General features: G+C 40.2%; 2 long non-coding RNA genes and 2 pseudogenes across 3 annotated transcripts in view; 2 read left to right on the top strand and 2 right to left on the bottom strand.

The window, feature by feature from the left end:
• Window positions 1-16,167, top strand: part of LOC147797773 (uncharacterized) — a 461,720-nt gene that overhangs the window by 120,887 nt on the left and 324,666 nt on the right. The window lies entirely within an intron of this gene.
• Window positions 1-16,167, bottom strand: part of LOC110986752 (uncharacterized) — a 152,281-nt gene that overhangs the window by 27,359 nt on the left and 108,755 nt on the right. The gene's annotated exons all lie outside the window — the stretch shown is intronic.
• LOC110990112 (uncharacterized) lies at window positions 10,010-13,012 on the top strand (annotated as a pseudogene). Its single transcript, XR_015426669.1, has 4 exons — window positions 10,010-10,592; window positions 10,996-11,075; window positions 11,426-11,833; window positions 12,039-13,012. The product of XR_015426669.1 is annotated as an uncharacterized LOC110990112 (transcript).
• On the bottom strand, window positions 13,575-15,809 carry LOC147797786 (uncharacterized; annotated as a pseudogene).

The raw sequence follows: 16,167 nt of genomic DNA, 5'->3' as shown, positions 1-16,167 counted from the left end.
ATTGCCAATGCATTGAATGATTTCTTTGTTCATATAGGTACTGAATTAGCAAATGCTGTAATGGCTAAAACGAGTTCACAGGACGGTATCGATCAAGCAAATGAACCTACACACCATACGGAGTCAGTGAGGGAGTTGTTTCGTTTTAGTAATGTGACTTCCCACGATGTTTAAAAGTTGCTCAGCACCCTTGATATTTCAAAGGCTGCTGGCCTTGATGGTATTGCTCCTAGACTACTTAAGGCTGGTTGTAGGCCGCTTGCTGAACCACTTGCTCACGTCATGAATTTTAGTCTCTCCACTGGTTCTGTTCCCACTGCCTGGAAGTTGAGTAGGATATCCCCTCTTCATAATGACGGGGATTAATTACAGGCCCATTTCTGTTCTATCTGCTTGTATGAAGATTTTCAAAAAGTTAATCCACAAACAGCTGTTAGACTATGTAGATAGGAACAAAATACTCTCCGATAACCAGTCAGGTTTCAGGCCAATGCACTGCACTCAAATATGTCTTTTGAGAGTTACCGACTACTTGCTTGAAAATATGAACTCGGGTTTTTTCACAGGAGCAGTATTTCTGGACTTAAAGAAGGCTTTCGATACTGTTCACCACGGTCGTCTTATTGACAAACGTTATGATATTGGAGTGCGTGGCCTTGAACTTGACTGGTTTAAATCGTATTTACAAGGACGGCAGCAAGTTACTAAAATCGGTGACAAGTATTCAACTCCTGCTGGAGTTAATTTTGGAGTGCCTCAGGGGTCTACACTGGGTCCACTTCTTTTCATTCTGTATATCAATGATATAACTGGTGTTGTTTCTGGGAATACTATGATATTTTTATATGCTGACGACACCGCAATTTTCACTCGTGATAAATCTGTAGATGGCATAAATAGAGTTTTAAACAGGGATATGGCCGAAATCTCTAAATGGTTGCAAATGAATGTCCTTACCTTGAATGCTAACAAAACGAAAAGTATGCTGTTTGGTACTCGAGCTAAACTAGGCCGAGGGGCGAATAATTTACATGTTCAGATCGGCAACACTCCTATTGACAATGTTAGTCAATTTAAGTATCTAGGTGTATTGCTGGACCCATCTTTGACTTGGAGTCATCATACCGATGCACTTGTTAAAAAAGCCAACAAACGCGTAGGAATTCTCCGGAGGCTCAAATGTGTTCTCCCACAACATACTTTAGGCCTGTTGTATAAAACATTGATCCTGCCACACTTTGATTACTGTGATGCTGTCTGGGGAAATTCCTCAAAACTAGCACGCAACGGGCTCAGTAAAATTCAGAATAGTGCTGGCCGACTCATCCTCGGTCTTCCACGGAGAACCCCTACAGAGCTTGTTCTATTGACATTAGAGTGGGATACTTTGGATGAAAGGCGTACTTTCCATTTGAATATATTGGTTTATAAAAGTCTAATTATGCAATTACCACCGCAACTGTGCAACTCCTTCATTTATACCACTGATTCGTATCATTATAATACTCGGTCAGGCTCTCATGGTTCCTAAGTCATTCCATTCAGTAAATCAAACTCGGGTAAACGCAGATTCATTGTTCGTGGAGCTTATGCTTTCAACGCCTTGACCACTGTTCTTAAGAGCCCACTACCCGCAACACTGTCAAGTTTTAAACACACGTACAGATCATTATTGTTTAATTCCTACCTGTTTGTGAGTTTCTTTATTTGGTGTAGGTGTTTTAATTATTAGTTACTGTTTAGCTTTAAATATGTGTGCATGGCTGGTTCATGGATTTTAATTTGTGTTTTTAAGTAGTTCAGTTGAATTTTGGATTTTTAGTATTTTATCATATTTGATGGATTTAACTGATTTTATTGTAATTGCTGGGCACCTCTGGAAATCAGTGTTTCACTGAGAGGTTTCCCCAGGATAAATAATAAATAAATAAATAAAATAAAATAAAATGACGTCCTCATTTCTTTCATGTACTTGTCTCGTTTATATTGAGACGTTAGACACATGCATAAACTTGGATGGGACACGGCCGAAACAAATTCGTGTAAAAAGTTCCAAAGCTAACGTCCCCATCCTTTTTATTTTTTGTAATCATGATTCTCACACGACCATTACTGATGTGTCAATGGAAGGCGCTGTTTAAAAGATGACCAAAATCCACCCGAATGCGCACTGATCAGACAATTTTTGTGTGTGTAACCTTCTAAACGAACTGACGTCGCTTGAAGTATTGTCATAAATTCTCCAATTTTCTGATGACGTCGAGATAACGTCAATTTTTATCCATACGCTTTTATGCCAAAGAAACTTGATACATTAAAAAACAGATTTGCCATATTGCGTTAGTGACATCTATTAATCAAAATTTTTAATCTATAACACATGTGCCTGTCTAGCCATGTACATGTACCAAATTTCAAAACGAAAATTATTTCGAGGGAACGAATGAATATTTCAAGGCAATTAACAAAACTTAACATTTTGCATGTCCCGTTTGGGGCTTCGTAGACTGCGTAATTGAAATGCCGTTGCACATATGCATGTACAATCACATTTTGCATGCTCAAATGCGGGATTTGCAAGCTGACTACGCATGCGCGTCAACATGTCATATGTTGCCAGTCAACGTACGCTGGCGCTATGTGAAATAAATAATACATAGGCCTACATCGGCCACCGTGTTGAATATACTACGCGAATGATAGTACGTACGCGTGGTACGTACAAGTTTAAACTATACCAAGTTTGGAGAGAATCTGACTTAACATTTTCTAGAAAAAGAATGTGAATTTTTTTATGACGTCACATGATATATGATGATGTCATCACACTTATACTTGCCAGCGCACTTGATTTTATTATAGTCTTAGTCTTTGGCAAGTATCGTCATTTCAGGTTTTGATTACTAGAATATTATCTACCTACACACCAAGTTTCATGACAATCGAACTTTGCCTTAAGTGACATATTTGATGACGCCATCATGACGTCACACATTTTTCAAAATTTTGTGCACATGCCCAACAAACCTAATGCAAAAAGAATTTTAAATTTATCAGTTGCGTTAGTGAGATGGCAAAACAGTTCAAAAATCCAAAATTATGTATAAAATTGCATGATGATGTCAGTATAACGTCACCTCAATTTTGATCTACAATCTGTAGATATAGGGCATTGAAATTCTGTGATGACGTTACTTGACCCATGATGACGTCATTATTACGTCACTGATTGGCATACATCTATACTGTCACGTATGCCTGTGGCAACTTTGAACGATGTACGACAACGTTTAATGGCAAAAGTGGCGTGTACAAAACTCACGTACAAAGTTAATAGATGACGAAAAAAGAAAAAAAATCAGAACAAAAAGAAAGGCTTTCCCGCAACTTTGCGGAGAAGCCAATTACGTTCCAGACCAATTATTTGTAAGTTACGATACTCCGTTACTGACTTTCTGTTTTAGGCAATAGTTGTAGGCAAGGACACAAAACTGACTTCTTTTGGTATTTTTCATTAACCAGTTTGGTGTGGGATATATTTTCATATTCATATGTAATTGATGCGAGTAATCTCGCCACCGCGACTCAGCAACATTTTTTTCACGAGGCAGACATTGTGAAACACCTACAGGAGCAAGTTCAACTAAGACATACAGCGCTGAAGACAGCTAATGGCCCAGAAGTGGGAAGAGCATGGAGAAAGCTTTCTGAAGCTTTGCTGGTGCAAGTGGTGGTTTTCAACCGAAAGCGGCCACGTGAGGTCTCTAAGATGACTTTGCAAAATTTGAGTAAAGTCAGTCACAGAGAGGAATCAACTCTGTAGAGTCTTGTGGAGAATTGAAATAGTGGGTTCATTCTTTTGTCTGGCACTCGACACAGGCGATGTTGGTTTTAGTGTGACTTTCATTGTGTACCTGGCAAGCGAGTTTTTTACATTCATCGCACCGACGTCTTGTTTTCCTCTTGTCCCCACGGGGACAAAAGTCACGTGTTCGCTGTGGTGGCACTTGACGGGGTCCTGTGGGTTACTTGGTGGGTACTGGACATTGAATCCGGCCACTTCCATGGCTTTCAGGGTAGTATTGTGCATTTGCTGGGGATGGGCTAGGCAAAACATCAACTGTTCGTCGACCAAGGCCATGAAAATGCTACTGGATGAAGTCATGGCGGGTTGCTTGCTCACCACGCAGATTGGGGTTGAGCTGGAGGTACAGGACGGAGCTGTTGACAACAGCAAAGTTCAGAGTTTGATAAAATACCACAATGGGCAAGCGTTTGGTGATGCAGGCACTGTTGTACAGGGAACACATTTGATCCACTTTGTCCGAGCCGCCCATGGTGATGATGTCTGGTTTCGCATGGAAGTGGGTTTTGTTGCGGCATCATGATGCATGGACGAAAAGAGCAAGACGTTCTTTCTGGGCTTGGGCACAAATGACACCAGTACTCCAAGCTTCCCCTGATCGGTTATATGGTAATCCCGCAGCTGTGCAGCTATGATTCGTTGGATCTGTCACTCGCCCAACAATATTTAAATTTCTTAGGTTTCCTCTTTGAGACTCCTCTGTGATTGATTTACGAGCGATAGCTTCAGTAACATGGGCTCCAGCTAAGCGATCTCTGCCCTTTTCATCGAAATCGGGATAAGCAAGCATTGTCAGTTCTCTGACTGCCTGCCAAAGTTCTCCTATGGTCTCATACGACCCCTGCCGTCGCGACTTAAGTTCCATAAGGGAATTCTCGGCAATTTGACCCGGCCCGAGCTGGGCCTCGAGCAACCCTTACAACTCCTTATACTTGAGTGCTGGTTGTCCGCCTTCATTGTTCCAATTACCAAACGCCTTGTGGGCGATACCCTCCAAAGCTGCAGCCAAAAATACTGCGGCTTGATTATCATACCGACCATTGGCCAATCTGCAGGCCTCAAATTGGCGACAATAATCCTTCCATGGAGTTTTCCCATCGAACCGGTTGGGTGTAATATTGGGCCGGCTTCCCGCCCCATTCAAACCATCTATCCATTTATCCATGTAATTAACTTGTCCACCCTTATCCAGGGGCCATGGGCTTCCATCAATTACTTTGGGCTCTTTGCGTGACCTAGACGCAGGGGCTGCGGTTTTTGCGTGCCAAGGATCGGACCTCCGCATTGTGCCTCCTGGAGGCGTTGTACCATCGGGTCCAGGAGCTGGAACGGGAGTCAACGTGTAGACAACCTGGTCCAACACGCTGCTCGACGTGGTATGGGTAATGGCCCCGAAATATTGAGTCCAAAATAAATTTCCGGATTGTTTGCATCCGGTTGTGCAAACAAACCCAATATAACCTGTGTGTTCCCTGCCTGGGACTTGTTAGATTGCTGCCGCCTCCTTGATAACTCATCAAAGGAACGTCGCAGCTCTATTTCTTGCAGTTTTACCCGCTGCATAATTTTATTCAATTTTATCTCTACATCGTCTGTGTCACCACTACCGTCGGTGCCACCAAATACTTTTGTCTCGCCGTCTGAAGGGGACGGCAAAGTCTCCATGTCACTTGCCTGTTTAGCCATACCAGCAACCTAAAAACAAGCCATAACAACAGCTGATTTACATACATAGACCACAAATACTTAAATGTACAACAGGGCTGACTCTAATGCCTGCAGGTAGCCCAACAGTGGAAGTGCAATTACAAATCAAATTGAATGACACATAACGAATTATTTTCTTTCATACAGAATCTCGTAATGACACGCATTACAGACGAAGAGTACACGCTAGCCAATAGCGCCTCCAGCGGATGTGCAATTGAAGGAAGTTTCCGAGCAAGCTCACTATAAAGGAGGTATTACGGGAATAATATACACCAATACCAATATTTTCTGTTTAATTTTATGCCCTTAAACATCCCACTTCTGACACCAAATGTAGCGGTCGAGCAGGCTCGCTCGGCACCAAAGATTCTTGGCTCTCGCCAACTCACGCTCATTTTAGAATTTTATTTGAAAAAATTACAAAGGCAGTTGAATAAACTTATTATCTGCTATCTTTCAGGTAATTTAATCTCTGGTCACCTATACATGGACCAACAGCAAGCAAGCATCAACGTTAAAATGCTTGGGTAGTCCATCTTCGTCATACAGCACACTATAAAGGTTTCTGGAATGCGACGGTCTTCCGTACAAAATAATGAGGGATATTGGATTATGTATTTATCTGGCTTCAGTGCCTCACATAATTCTCTGATCAACTCTGATAATCACCGCTGCTTTGTTTTACATGGAGAACATCCCCTGGTAAGGGACTTTGACTGGGTGGTGCCCATCGTGGGACTGGAAATGAATGTCGCTAGGTCGTTTCTAAAACTGAGTTGGGATGCTTTTGTCAGCAACATTGCTTACTTCGTTTGAATTGAGCGCAGGAAAGCCAAAAAACTGCAAGAAGGGGAGCAATCACAACAAAACATGGGATTTAGTTCAGATAATGTACTTTTGCCTGACACAGAAACTACTACTGCCATATGTTAGAGAATGCTGTGCTAACGCAACAGTAACTACTGTGCAAGAATACTAGGACTGGTGCAAATCGAATGTTGACCCAAACTACTATTACATCCAGCAGATGGTACTACTTACCTCCATACCCTTGTGCTCTTGTTGGAGCTCGCGCCACAACGATGTTGCAACTATAATGTGCCGGCGCATCAGATTTGAGACCTTGTCAGATCGCCAAAACCACCCAAAATATCAAGATATACTATACCGGGATATGCGTGATCAGGTATTTATCCATTAATTTTAATACAAACTACTATTACAATACAATGTACTTTTTTCAAAGAATTTGTACAGTCATACTCACAAATGCTCATGTGTGTTTAAATCAACATAAGATAACCAGTACTGTTGATGCAGTTTACTCGTTTTCATTGTGACGGCGCCCTCATGCAACCATTATTGGAGCACAGGTTGAATCCCCGAACACACTAACGGACCGCATGTAAATGGAAGCCGTATTTACGTTCTTTTCCCGACGTTTCCCAAAAAACTAAGTCATATTTCTGGAACCCAGCGAATCCCTGTAGAGTTTTGAAGGGTGCAAGGCGTTTTCACGGAGCCTTCTGCGTCTTACAACCTTTGCGTTTTGGAGACTTATGGAGCCCTTTGGAGCATTTTGGAACAAATTGAGCATATTGAGTTTTGACTGAGATTAACCGAATTAAACTAAAGGCTTCTGTCGAGACCCTTGTGACTCTAGCAGCTGTGTTCAAGGAGTTTACTCTTATTCTAGCACTTGCGTTACCTCCTCTTGCGACCAGATTGCAAAGAGTATAGTCCGCGGGCACAGACTGTTATAAGTACGTTTTTTCATTGTGTTACAATTTTATTACAACAAGTGAAGTTTCCAGATTGAGATACATGTACCTGTATGTGAAGTCAGTTCCTTTAAAAGTTTCGTTTGACAAGTCTGTTTCAACACAAGCCTACAGCACTGTTGACTGTACATACATGTTTAATAAAAGTAATCTTACGACAACATATACATACACAATAATATTTTTGACAAATCATCAATTATCCACATTTCATCTAAATGACAGGCACGCAAACTGCGCATGGAAGGTATGTTAAAAGAAACCCATAAGAAGATACACGTCCATAGGCAATGTGGATTCGGGGGAGAGGCACATGAAGGGGATCACATCTTTTTCTGCAACTATCACCCATGAAATGATCAAAGTGGCACACGTTTAAATACAACTTATCAATGTCTCCCACCCTCCCTCTTGCAGGCACTTTTATGTTGACACACATGACGTGTGCCCAAAACGAGCAGTCTTCCTCTTGGCACCCTAACCACGTTGCTGCCAGTTTGTGTGCCTTTCTAAGTAATTTATCTTTCTTGCTATCAAAAGCTACACTACAAACACGACACCTGCTGCTTGACTTTCGTGGCAATCCTACCACTTCTGCTGTCCTGGTGTCCTCTGGTAACAACTTCCTTTCTGTTGGTGTATTGTTGGCCGAAGCTGTAGCTCTAGCTGAGGTTTTGGATGCCCTTGCTCATGCAACAAAACTAGGACCAAACTGTCCCATGAAATGCCGCTTTCTGACTTCTCCAGCAGTAGAAAAGTAGCAGGGTTTTCCCTTCTCTGGGTAAATTTCAATTATCACGGTTGCTCCACATATTGCAGCAAATTCTTCTGCCTGCAGTTAGAAAAAGAATTCAAATCTTTATCCATATAAAAACGTATTTTAAATTATTTCTTTATATCAAAAAAGATACGAGAGAAGACTATGACAGACGCAAACATGAAAGCATCAATGGAACGGTCCAAGAGGCAGTTATCAGCCCAAGTAATCGCCGGAGAAACTGTACGAAGATGGCATTCCCTGATGAAACCAAAGCACAAAAAAATTGCACAAGAGTCTTGATGGCCGGAAGAATATGAACACAGACCTTGTTTCGTTTGTAACAAATGCTGAAAAAAAAGGCATGTAATACATAAAATGTCGTCTGAACGGGAAATTCCAAAGCTGAAGTATATCCTAGTAGTGGGGGGGGTCAGTTTGGTACAATTTGACCTTTGGCCCAGAAAAGGAACAAGGTCATAAATATGCATACGTATAATAATAATATACTAATATGAATAAGAATGAGGAAAAGGTCAAATATTATAGTACAGGTTGACCTTGGTATATGGGATAAAATAGGAATAAGACCCTGCACAGTGTAAACATTTTTGGTACTATTTTACCTTGCTTATGAAATCATAGGACAACATGGTGAAACAGGACTAGTCATATCGTGTGTGATGGCATACTGACTGGCCCACAAGGAGGTCCAAAAGTAATTAGGAAGTAGGAAGCATAATCCCTAAACAAAAGGATTGTGCGTGCCTGTATACAGTACAATGGTCTGTACATAGTGAGTGAGCTGTGTCGGCGGACTATCGTTTTGACGATTTCATTGTGTACGTTTGAAGTGAGCGTTGGTCCACTTAACCTTTGGACACTAAAGGAGAGAGGGTGCCGACGTGCGAACGGTCTTGCGTTTATCTTACTATGGCTACCAAGATTTGATCGATACGGGAGAAGACTTAGTTTTCCCTCGCTGAATTTTTACTCTTTTGAACTAGAGTGTTTACGGTTTTTCCCTGTGAATGTATTTGATTAAGGCTCTGGCAGAATTTTTAAATTCTTTGAACGGATGTTTTACGGTGGTTTAATACCCCGTACATGTATACGTTTTACAAATTCAGTCAGAGCGGAGCGTTACTTATTTATTACTTACTTATTACTCTTTATTGTGGGACTTAAATGTAAAATAAAGAATTATATAAAATTAAGAATTCTTGGGGGCAGCATGACGTCAGTTGGGGATTTTTAACACGTAGCAAAGGAGTAAATTTAGTTGTCGTGCTGTGGAATATTGTGCAGAAGCTCCGGCCAATATCCGACCTGAGAATTATTATTCTATATTCATACCGATAAGTATAACAGAAAACATGTTCAGTGGACTTCACATATTGGTTTCTAGTAGGTTGCTACTGGTACCGTTTTATTTTCCGTCGTTCATCATTGATTTTTTAAAATAATTATCTTATTAATTTTAAGAATTACTACTAGGGTGATTACCGGAAGTTTGTTAACTTTGTATTCAAAGGAATTACATGTACTCATTCTTTTCGGAACCATTTGTCTCTACAGACTGTTATCGTTTAGGCATGCTCCTCTTCGTCATGAATCAGTCTGGCAAATTTTTCAGCATGTTTAGGCAAAACTCTGTTCAAGGCTTTGCTGACGTTCATGCCTTTATCAAGTTTTCCTTCAACATCATCCACAATGTCCTTGTGAGTTTCATTTTCCCGCAAATATAGGTAGCACGACAGGAACTCCTTAGAGTTGTCGAAAAAGTCTTGTTTGACTGCTTAGAGGGTCTTCTGTTTGCCTTCTGCCTGGCCTGATCTTCATCCATGCCTTTGTTGACATATTTTTCATGCATCATCTCCCTATGTGTTTCTCTAGCTTCAGCCAGCCAATCTTGGTAGGCGGCATTGTCTTCGAAATCCGAACTGTCTTCGTCCGAGGTTTTGTCATCGACCTCATCAACAGAATCTGAGCTTTCGTCGGCTTCATTTCATATCCGATTCCTCCTCAAGATATTTCCCATGCGCCTCTCTAGATTAAACTTCCGTCCGAAGCATTTGTGACACTGGTGACAAGCACAGGGCTTGGCTGCATAAATACAATTCACGCAAGACCTTTAGCACTTGGGCACCCTCCCTCCTTTAGTGTCCAAAGGTTGAGTGGACCAACGCTCACTTCCAACGTACACAATGTAATCATTAGCGAGCTTTCGTTTTGCGACGGGAGAAATCTAGTACGGTAATGTGAGCCAAAAATTTTTCTGCGCATGCGCGACATTCTGCAAGTCTCCGTCCTGCTCATATATCTGGAACCGTCGTGAGGGGAAATAACGTTGGGTCCAAAATAGAAGGCCGAGCATTGAGTTATGCATAGTTGTGTGCACGCGAGATGTCAGACACGTGGAAATCGACATACAGCAGTGTTAATGCAGTGCAAGATGGAAACCAACGATACGTTACCGGTAAATGATGTCCTATGTTCAGTTTTTTTGTTATGAAGAATGAAATGATACCGTGTTCAATGTGTTTGACGCAGACTGGAGAAAGTCGGATTTGTAAGCAGGAGGGAAACTTACTGGGCAAAAACGCATTTAGGCCTATAAAGATCAGTGAATGTATTATGTTTTCCTTCCTCTAAACTGTTCATGAGGTTAGTTGCCTACCCCATGCTATAGTACATTTATTACCGTTAATACCCTAAAAAGGAATGAGGACTAATTTGAAAGCTTTCAATTTTCAAATAGTGGTTGCTAGGCAAGCAATGTTCAAGCTAGATTCTGCATGTTATTTTGGACTAGCTTATTTTATTGTAACATTTTAGTAATATTTTTAGACATTGGTTGTAATTTTCCCCCAATACAACAGGACCAAACAACAACCAGAGCTACAACGGACCCACAACCAGTCAATGATGTTCCACCTAGGAAACACAAGAACATCAGTCGGTAGGTTACCTTTTTTATTTTTCCTGTGTATCATGGATGAACTGCTAAATGCAAGTGACGTAACATTACAGCTCATGAATGGTGGTACTGCAGTTTATCTAAATTTCCTTGTGAACTTTAAATATACATTTACTTTTCTTTTAAAATCCCAAATGTTTACATGTCAAGGTTAAGAGTCTGATGTAAATTCTCAAGAAAAACACCGGTTCCTGCAGTGTTTTTTATCATCAGTACCATTAAAATTCATAAATTTTTTGTGACTTTAGCCACAAACATGTTCACTGAATTGTATAATTGTATACACCATTTTCATTGATTTGCTTTCCTTCTTTTGTTGTAATTTCATTCAGCATGGTATGGGACAATCACAAAGACCTCATTCTAATTGGTGAGGTCATACTGGCAAGGCCCTACCAGGTTAAGAAGGGGACCATTGAGAGGGGGAAGGCCTGGAAGGCAGTGGCTGAGGCAATGAAGACTCGTGACTTCAAAGTTGACGGACGAGCAGTTCGCTATCGGATGAGCCATCTCATGGAACGAGTGAAGGACAAAAATAGGGTAGAAAGGGCAACTAGTGGATTAGCAGTTGAAGAGACAGATGAGGAAAAGAGGATAAGGGAGGGCATCGAGGACCTCATACAAGAGGAAGAGGACATCGAGATGGCACTAAATGAGAGAGGAGACGAGGAGAAAAAGAAGGCTTACGGTGCTCAGATGCGGAAACGTGCCTGTGAAACTTATGGGGAAACACAGAAAAGGTAATTAACAAATTCTATCAATGATTTTCTGTCCAATCGATATACAACACAATTAATTGCACTGTAACATGACCGATTAGCAGTTTTAAACTATTTCATTTTTGATGTTGATAATTAATTGTTGGTTGTCAGTTGGGCAGACACTCACTGTTAACCTTACCCTGGTATTATTCTTGCTTTTTTGTTTTCTCTCTGTGTTGTTAAGGCATCATGGTGAAAACAGTACCACGCCAAGGAGGAGGAACAGTGGGAATGAAACTTTGAGCCTTCTTCAGAAAAAGATACAGGGATATCAACAGTTACACAAGGAGGAGATGGAGTGCAAGAGAGAGGAGGCAGAAAGAAGGAGGGCAGAAGAGAGAGAAAGGGAGCAGAGATACTCTTCAACAGCAGCAAGTTTTACTACAGCAGCAAATGATCCAACAGCAACTACAGCAGCAAATACTCCAGCAACAACAACAAATACAACAGCAAAACCAACAGTCGCAATCCCTCATGCTGGCACTTCTCAATTTTGTGAAGAAGGATTAAATATCATTGATGCTTTGAATGCTTATCACGTCAATTCTCTTCTCTTTGCATCATTTCATTCTAGTGTACAGCAGATGGGCTGTTAACTTGTGAGAAATATATTTCAGGGTAATTTTTCAACAACTAAGGTTTTTTATGTGTGCTAAAAAGTTGACGTTATCAATAGTTAATAGTTAAAAGTATGTGTTACATTTTCTTCTTTCTTATATTTCTTAGTGTGTTAGCTTTCATGTTAATAAAGAAATGTACATGAAGTCATATTTTGTTGAGGCACCAAATATATACTTTTTTTTCACATGCAGCTGATCTTAGATGTTTATAGCAGTCACGTTGCTACTTTGGACCACATCAGAGTTACAAAGCAAATTCAATGAAATATCCCTAAAGTTTGGCAATATTATTTTGCCATCTTTCAGGACATTGGGTGAACAGTCACCAGTGTTCACTCATTTTCAGTGTATTTTTTCTCACATACCGGTAAATCTTTTATGCAATTGATAATTTCCTTGCCTATGTTGACAGTTTTCCACAATGGTTTACTTTTCACAATTTTCTGATTGAAAGAGTGGATTCATGTTATTTCTAAACTAATTCACATACATGTATTCACCTTTCAGCTGTGAAGGATTTGTGTGCTCATAGAATTGTTTGATGGTCACCTTTATTGATAAATCTGAAATTTACATTTACTAAAATCAAAATTTTAACCTTTATAATTTTTTATGACGTTAGTTGTGCAATTTTTTATGCATGGTTATAGCAATTTTCATGTTCATGTTTTTCATTATACATTTCTTTTTGCAGGTTTTATTTATCTTTTGAAATTTTTAAAATGTTAACATGAGTAATCACATCTTCATTGACTGTACTTTCTCATACCTCATGCTCTTCTAGGTGATAGCGTACATGTACTCATATTATCTGAAATAACTTTGGGCCCTGATATTTTGTGTTGATTTTTAAGATGTCGAGTATCTTGGGTAATAATTCTTATATCTCTCTGCAAACAAACTAAATTCAAATCATGCAGTAAGAGAGACACATCAAAGCCCATCGTAAATTAAACGTGGTTATTCACATCAATTTTAATGATTTTGTAATGCCTTCTGCACTTGTGCATGTGGATGTGCTGCCCAAAATATATTATTACTTTTTCCCATGATGCAGTAATGCATACAAAAAACCAATTATAGTGTAGACAGCTCCAGCATATACATATAATATTATATATTAAATGTGAATTTTATAGCTCCCCAAAATACATTCAAATGATTCAAGACTGAGAGAAAAAAAGTTTAAGGGAAAAACCAATCCAGAGGTTGTTAAAAAATATGTTAACATTTAATGAGTACCGTTCTTCTAATCCATATGCAATTCAAGGATCTGAAATGTAATAAACCTCTTGTCTGTTATTTACATTCATATGTATTTCAAGTTCCTTTTTCTTATTTAATCTACCTTGTTGTTTTCCTCGCAAAGTTTCACACCCCACAACTTCAGAGACACAGGTTCAGTTACAGATCAAAGCTGAAATAAGGTGAGAGGCCATATTTTGGTATCAAATGAATGCCATGTTTTTATACATACAACAAAAGAGCCAAGGAAGACTGTATAACATTCCACCTGTTCTGGCATGTTAAACATACTCATTTGAACATACATGTACATGTATTCAAACAAATGAAGGAAAAATTGTACTGTTGAACATTCTGTTAAAACTACGTTCACAAACAAATGGAATCAAGAATAATGATGGAAAAACCATCTACACTACTTGAAAGTACTCTTCCAGGGATGGAGGGTCAATTTCAAAGTAGTCAGATATATTGTTCTTGTACACGCATGTATGTGCATTTGTCAACAGTCCTGAAACAATGTACATCTTTTCACAAGAACTCAAGAGAACCTTCTGTAACTTCTTGTAATCGGTGAATTTGAAGAAGTTTAAGATCTCCCCAAATGACCACTCAACAGTAATGCAAACTTTAGACATGGCAGCGTTAAAGGCCTCCTGCTCTGGTGATATGCGTACTGTAGGGAAACAAGTCTGTAGGTGTGGACGCAGTGGGTAGGCAGAATCACCGTATAAACACAATGTGTTCCCTTCTGCATCATATGATCTTGCCTCCAGCTCAGTTAAGAGCCCAGATTCACGCAGAAGATATGCGTCATGTCTCCTACCTTCTACTGGTCCGTACATGTGGGCTATGAGGCCATTGGGGGTTGTAACTGACTGAAACTTCAGCGCATGGATCCGTTTGTGCCCGTTATACATGACCTGCCGATGCTGACGTGGTCTGCATATTGGCCTCACTGGGGCGATAACCAAGGTTGATCTAACGAGGAAACCAGGTGATTGTGATTGTCGAAGATGAAGTTGGTCATCCAATTGCAAGTCAAGCACAGCTGAGGAACTGAACGGCCATAGTCCTTCACGAGGTCTCCATATCCACATGTATACGCATACCTTTGGAGGGTGATGCACAAGGCCTCCAGTCCATCAATTTTTGAATTATTAGCCAAAGTGATAATCTGTGGTACTCTCAAAGCATGTTAAGCCTGAAAATGTCAGCTTTCTGGAATCTGTGGAGTACAGAATGCACAATATCACTGTTACTAACCTTACACTGGACAATTTAATTGTCTGTTATGTACATAAGAAGTTCATCATCACCGAGTCAGAAAATAACCAAAATCGGAAAGACTTCCTCTTGAGAGAGCCACCTAAACATCATCATATTGACCTAACACTAACCCTAACCTTAACCCACTCATGTGCACCATTGGATTCATCATTATTTACAATTATATATGGTAAGATATTAATTTCCTACTAAGTATAATTTTTTTTTTCATTTTGGATGGCTGTCTCAAAAGGAAGTCTTCCCTCAAAATCAAACATGTCAAATGTGAGATGCCTTATTTCCACCGAAAATGTTTTCTGATCTTTGCAATTTGGAGAAATCGGGATCAAAGTTAAGTAACAAAGTCACGCTAAGGCTAGTGGGGAAGAATTCCACTGACCATGCCGACGGCCATACCTAGGCAACCCTATGGAACCGGCAGAGGACGTTTTTAAGAGGATATATGACCCTTTTTCCGTTATGGCCATCAAGGGAATTCTTTCCGACTAGTGTTATTAGTAATAATTTATTGAGTTTAATACTAGTATATGTACTTGTCTAGGCCTTAGTAACAGTAGGCTCTAAGGCTGTGCCTATTATGTAAATCTAGGCTAGCCTCTGTTCGTTGTTTAGTCTTACCTGTAATAGCCGTTACATTCATCATCGTTGAATCTATCTAAATTGAAACGACATCCATCATACTGTTAATCAATATTGGTGGGACCATTCATATCATATAAGGCACGAATTCTAAATCGTCTAATATATGAGAAAAATAAGCAACGGTAAGTATCTCCTGCCTTTTTACGAAGGTTCGCCATCTTTAGACACAATCGAATGTAAACACTATTTACACTTTAACGTGGAGGGCGTCCTCGCATACAGTACCCGTTGTGCGTCGTGTACGAAACTGCTTCAACATACAAGGGGAGCTTGGGTGCGAGAACGCACCGAGCCCACGTAATCCCCCGTACTAGTGCGCTCCCCGTCGCACAACAAAAGCTCGTTATTAACACGATAGTTCGCCGACACAGCTCACCCACTATGTACACTCCATTGTCTAGGGATTATCATTCACAACCCGGCGGCACGCACGGTCCTTTTGTTTAGGGATTATGCTTCCTACTTCAGTTCGACAAGTTAGGTCTTTCGAGCGCTCCTCCATCCGACGCTCGGGGT

The sequence above is a fragment of the Acanthaster planci genome, linkage group LG10 (genome assembly GCF_054643075.1).
Source record: "Acanthaster planci isolate LZ-2023a linkage group LG10, COTS_SCS, whole genome shotgun sequence".
Lineage (NCBI taxonomy): Eukaryota > Metazoa > Echinodermata > Asteroidea > Valvatida > Acanthasteridae > Acanthaster > Acanthaster planci.
Note: the sequence above shows the minus strand (reverse complement) of the source record. Positions and strands in the feature narration are given on the sequence as shown.